Source organism: Schistocerca serialis, chromosome 7, assembly GCF_023864345.2.
Source record: "Schistocerca serialis cubense isolate TAMUIC-IGC-003099 chromosome 7, iqSchSeri2.2, whole genome shotgun sequence".
NCBI classification, from domain to species: Eukaryota; Metazoa; Arthropoda; class Insecta; order Orthoptera; family Acrididae; genus Schistocerca; species Schistocerca serialis.
The window spans coordinates 355,159,400-355,165,863 of record NC_064644.1 but is presented as its reverse complement, the minus strand read 5'-3'; the positions used below and the strand labels follow the sequence as shown (position 1 = coordinate 355,165,863).

The 6,464-nt window shown below is 44.2% G+C and overlaps 1 non-coding gene across 1 annotated transcript; it reads right to left on the bottom strand.

Annotated features, from left to right (window-relative positions):
- Window positions 1-1,203: 1,203 nt before the first annotated feature.
- LOC126413587 (U2 spliceosomal RNA) lies at window positions 1,204-1,391 on the bottom strand. Its single transcript, XR_007575375.1, has one exon. It is a non-coding gene; the product is annotated as a U2 spliceosomal RNA (small nuclear RNA).
- Window positions 1,392-6,464: the final 5,073 nt, after the last annotated feature.

Below are 6,464 nucleotides of genomic sequence, written 5' to 3'. Positions count from 1 at the left end.
GGGCTGTATGCTAAGGGAAACCCAGGTCTGCAGTCTCGTACATGTTTTGGATGGCTTCTCCACCAAACAGGCTTTTTGCTATTGTCGACTGGGTCACCCTTCCTAGCATATTTCGAAAATACGTCTCAGAACATTTCTGTTTGCAGGTAGGAAGAGAGGAAGCATATTGCTCAACATCATGGTATTGAGCTTAGTGACATTTAAGCACCAAGCCCTTCTCACAATGATAGGACAAATTCTGCTGCCTGGCACGGCGGGCAGTGGCTTGTCAGCCAGGAACAATACAGTACGAATGTGCGGGCAGAGGTTTCCGATCCAGTGGCAGCAGTGGCGGCCATTCACATGCCAGCTGGTGGCAGAAACAGGAATGGGGATGGAGATGGAGGTGTTACAGGGGTGGAGAAGAGAGTGGAACATCCTACTGCACCCATAGACCAATAGGTCTCAGTAGGATTAGCTTGGGAGCAGTGTACTAGAATTCTAAAGGACTTTATTCCACCAGCATGACAAGGCAACCGACCGACAGAACGTAATTATCGTTGAATATCTTCAGCTATTTAACGATATTTATCACCCATTTTGTTACTGGAAGAAGTGACTACCTAGCCTGTCAGAAGCACCTAGAGGCGCCACAGAAGCGTCTGTAAAGGTTAATTAGCAAGTGTAGTCGACTGGAGGAAAAAAATTAATGCAAAGGGACTCTCATAATCAATTTAATTCAAATGGTTCAAATGGCTCTGAGCACTATGGGACTCAACTGCTGAGGTCATTAGTCCCCTAGAACCTAGAACTAGTTAAACCTAACTAACCTAAGGACATCACAAACATCCATGCCCGAGGCAGGATTTGAACCTGCGACCGTAGCGGTCTTGCGGTTCCAGACTGCAGCGCCTTTAACCGCACGGCCACTTCGGCCGGGTCAATTTAATTAATCAGTCAATCAATTTGATATCAGTCACGTGCTGCGTGTCAGGTGGATGAAAGGGCGAGAGTACCACGGATATCATTCACGACTTGGGAGTGATAATCAGGCATTTTTCGTTGTGACAGGATTTTCAACATAATTTCAATCTCTTCTACACAGGAAGACATGGCCATCGGAATAAAATCAGCTATATAACTGAATTTATAAAGTTACAAGTAATATTAACGTCATATTTACAACCCTTGTATGCTGCCATTCGCTTACCTTCATAGATGATGAAGCATCTGGCTACCTTAAGAGAGTTCGAAATGATGAAACATCCTGTAACGGAGTCAGAGCATGCTCCCACCACTCTGTCAAAGGCCAAATATAAGTTTAATATTCTAGTTCTGTGATGCAGGGCATAGCAGATTTTAAGCTGATAAGAACAGGTTTTTTACCTGATTGGAGATTACGTAGAGGAAATACAGGCTATGCCATGCTGCTCTACAGCATTTTCACAACAAGTAATGATACCTTAGCGTTGTGAAAACACATATATGCTCCGATTTGTTCTCTCTTTGAAAAATAACTCATGTAAAAGGGAAGAATCTACATTTTGTAAGAGAAATTCGAGATGTAAGGACAGCGACACCCCTGACTTGGAGTGTGTAAAGTGGATTTTCTGAACTGGGGACAATCTATGTCATGGGTTGAATTTCTGTGCCTGACTGTCTCACAGTGTGCTAAAACCTGCAGTAGAGGGGCTTGGTGGACCAGAAGCCATGGCTTAGACCATGCCAGCCAATTAGTTACAAAGAAAGGCTCTGCTTAGTCAGCCCTTGCCTGCAGCTGTGGGGACAAGTCCGAGTGGCAGCACTTGTGGTGGCCTCTGTGTGGCTGACTGATGCATATGCATGTCTTGTATGTATTCTCCAATTTTTACAGGGATATTTGAGAAGATTCAACATGGCGAGTGTTTGCAGTGGACACTTATTTCCCCCATCTAAATTAATCAGTTGATGGCTGTGCGGTCACAGTGACAGTGTCTCTGACCTCTGAGCATCTAGCATGGTTGGGGTGAGGATGCACAGCTGTCATGGTGATTGACGCAGGTGTGGATGTCTACTGCTCTCCAAGCTGGCACAGCTGCAGCTCCTATCACTCATGCAGGCTGCAGATGTAACGTACTCCACAATCTTGAGTGTGTTTTTGTTTTACCAGATATGTCTAGTGGTAACATTGTGGTGGATGCGGGTACTTGTGTTCTTAAACAGTACACACAATATCTTGTATGTAATTAGCGCTACAATCTATTTCTGGTGGAAATTTAATTACATGATTTGCAACATGTAGCTGGCCGGTGTGGCCGTGTGGTTCTAGGCACTTCAGTCTGGAACCACGTGACTGCTACGGTTGCAGGTTCGAATCCTGCCTCAGGCCTGGATGTGTGTCATGTCCTTAGGGTAGTTAGGTTTAAGTAGTTCTAAGTTATAAGGGACTGATGATCATAGATGTTAAGTCCCATAGTGCTCAGAGCCATTTTAACCATTTTTTTGCAACATGTATGTGTGTGATTCCCAGACGTTGGAAATATGTCTTCTTATGAATAAGAAGCCTCATTGTAATGTGGTGGTGAGAGTTTTAAGAGATCTATTTGTCTTACACCTACTGGACCTTTTTCCCTACACAGTCTCCTGTAAATCGTTAAATGATTAAATTGATGGGGTACTGAAAATGGACTTTCTCCCGCCATTTCTGACTATGTTTGCAACACCAGTAACCACTAGAAAATGACCTAATGTCGAAATTGCAGTAGTGGACACTGGAATAATTATGCCTGTCTTGCTGACACATGCATGGGTGACCCATAATGGTGGTTAATATATTGTACTTCATTAAATTCTTCAGTGCTTACAGGTATTACATCATGGATAGTGATTAAATATGAAATTTGCAAATTGAGTTAAATAATGTATTGTTATATCAACTAACATAGTTTGAATTTAATGTGTTGTGAGATCCTTCTCCAGTAGCTCAGCATATTGAGTCTTTTTTCGTCCAACTTTGAGATGGGGGCAGGCGGGGGGGGGGGGGGGGGAGTGGGGCAGAGAAGGGAGGACTGGGGGATTTCCCAGAAGGGCAGAAGTGGCTCAGAAACGAAATGGGGAGGAGATAACAAAAAATGTGGCCCTTTTCCTAGAGGGTGGTAGGGGATGAGGAGGGGGGGATGGGGGGTTTCTGAGAAGGATGATTTATCCCAGGGGGTCATAAATCAACCCTCTCAGGGTCATAAATTATTAGCATAAGAGTAGGTTAAGGAGGACATAATCTGCCCCTGAATGTATGCCTGACCACGATGTATGCAAGCCACATAAACAAAATGCGCCAGTTCTCTCTTTACACCACTACTTGTGTAGTCTACATTGCACAACCATTTAAAGGATGACTTTTTTCGAACCCCAGAGCTGAGTGCCACTGCAATGTACTAGTTTAAATTTGGCCCAAAGGTGCCTACAACCTTTCTTTGTGATGATGTGAAAGGTGGATCCCTGTGACGTCACCCTCAGGCTCGGCGACACTTCAAACAGCAAAGAGTCGACATATATGAAAAAAGGCCAGAGGTCAGAAGTCCATGTCATGTGTAAGATGGCTTAGTGATGTCACGCTGACTCCAATTTTCACCATATTTCTGACCAACATGCACGTGTCACATGGTGGGAAGATCGTCACTGCCCCGTTTACCCACATTTCACCCTTTATTTTGACGTCTCTGAGATGGACGTCAGAGCGGTGACCCCCCAGCGTCGAAACCTAGTAGCATTTCTTATGGGTGGCGTGGGGAGGGATTTGAAACAAACCGCCGCTCATCATCGGCACGAATAGGCCTCGTGGAGTGGCATAAAGGGCATCAGTGAAACCACCCATATCCTTGGTGCGTTGATTACCGCACATTTAGAGGAACAGAACGAAAGTTCAAAAATGGTTCAAATGGCTCTAAGCACTATGGGAGTGGCCGAGCGGCTCTAGGCTCTACAGTCTGGAACCGCGCTACTGCTACTGTCGCAGGTTCGAATCCTGCCTCGGGCATGGATTTGTGTGGTGTCCTTAGGTTAGTTAGGTTTAAGTAGTTCTAAGTTCTAGGGGACTGATGACCTCAGAAGTTAAGTCCCATAGTGCTCAGAGCCATTTGATCCATTTGAACTTAACATCTGAGGTCATCAGTCCCCTAGACCTAGAACAACTTAAACCTAACTAACCTAAGGACATCACACACATCCGTGCCCAAGGCAGGATTCGAACCTGCGACCGTAGCAGCCGCATCGTTCCGCGCTGAAACGCCTAGAACCGCTCGGTCACAGCGGCCGGCAGAACGAGAGTTCTCACTGCTATGAGCAACAGAGCGACTTCCTTGACAAACTTTGACGCTGCTGACACTCCCGGACATTTCCAGCACTGTCCAGGGATATCTTCGGGCTCCATCCCTAGAGAATGTGATCACATCGGTTTGGTTTGTAGGGCGACCGAAATTTTTGCTCTTGTGGTCAGAATGGAACGACTTATTAACACCGAAAATTACGACGAAAACGAATGTGATCCGAAGCAACAAAGGGTTCTTACGCTTTTTCAGTCCTTTTTTCTCTGCATCCTCCTACGAAGTGGATGCAAAGAGGTGCGACATACACACAAGTGTCACTCTAGGACTCCAAACGGCATTGAAAGGGCACCTGCCTGCAAGCATCTAGGGATACTTCACAGATTTTCTCTGTAAACCAAATATTTAAAATTCTCAGTAAATATGGGCTGGTGCTACAGAGGGCGTTTCCAACCGATCAAAAGTACCACAGACACCTACTACTGAACGTCCACCCATCGCCGTTATGACGGCTTGAATTCTGCTGGGGCACTTTCAATGAGATGTCTGAATGTCTGTGGAGGAATGGCCGACCAGTGTTACTTAGCAGCCGAAACCAGAGACGATAGTGAGGTTGGACACTGGGATCTGGAGCGAAGTCGATATCTGACTAATGCCAGAAATATTCCATTGGTTTCAGATAGGGATTCTCGGCAGGGTAGGCTGGTCAGGAAAGTTGTTATGGCAAAAAAAAACGTTGCATCATAGATGCTGCCTTATGACAGAGTACATTGCCATGCTGATGCAAACAGGCATGGTCTCTGAATTGTTACTGCACTGTATGCAGCATGTAATTCTATAAAATGTGTCCACGTGCTTCGACGTTTAGCGATTTCTTGAGCTCAATAAGGGAAGCACACCCTAACCACGAAAAACAGTTTCATAACAACCACCTTCCCTGTACTTCAACACTGGAAGATAAAGAAGGAATATTACATCTTAGCTTCTGTTGACATTTAGGTCATTAGAGACGGTTTACTTTTGGCCCTAAACATGATGGTAGGTAATTTTCTCCAGGTGTCCATCAGATTGCCATGGGGTATAACGTGATTAATCACCCCAAATCACTCGTTTCGAGTCATCTACTGTCCAGTGTTATCACTCTTTACACAAACTGAACTTAACAATGACTACAGAAATGTGTGGCTTATGAAGAGCTGATCAGCCAATGCATACCACTCTTTTTAACTCCCTACATACAGTCACTGTGCTAGATAGACTGCTGGTATCACTTTGGGACTCAAGAGTGATTCTGCCCACACATTTAATGCGATTTTGTTACAGTCACCCTCTACAATGCTGGACGGTACATGTCCGTCGGTACATGGGGTCTGGCCTTGGAGTAGCTGTGGTTGTTTCTTCACGATCCCGCTTCAAAGTCACATCACGAAAAGTCGGACTGGACGGAATTAGATGGGTAAGAATGTCCCTGATTGATCTGTTACTCAGGTGACATGCAGTGACGCCCACGTTCGAAGTAACCGATGTGTCCTGAGTGCCCCATTCTGCTGTTATTGCTTCCCTACAGACCACATTTTACTCAGCACCTAATTTAATACTGGCGAGTCTGTCTCTCGTAACTTTTAGTGGTCAGTTCCTCATTTCACTGGGGTGCCCAGGTACATTTGACGAAATAGTGTACCGTACTATGAAACTCATTCTTACTTTTAGTCTCATGTTTGTGAGCTTACGTTTTTAATCTTGGAAGAGCCATTTTCATATCCCTTAAGAATGTACTCTCGAAATTCTTTGCTGATAAAACTTTTTGTTACTCTTATTTTTCGTTTCTGGGTTTTGCTAAACTTTATATTTCTCTAGAACAGCATCTTTACTTTTGTTGTTGTGCCTCTAATTTATCCATACAGTGTTTCTGTCTCATATACCACCACACAATTTTCTTTAAATACAGCATGTTTCAAAGATCTGACAGTACTTTACAAAATTTGTTGTAGCCGAATGTTACAAAGTAACAACATATATAATGTGAAAGAATAAATTTGTAAGTGTTTTCTCATTGCGAGTGTGATGTGTAGTTTCATACATGTTCGCTAGGTGGTATCATACTCAAGATGGCGCTTTCCAGAGCTGTGAAAGCTTTCTGCTTGCTATAATTTGACAAAACAAATATTGCAATGGATGTCCAAC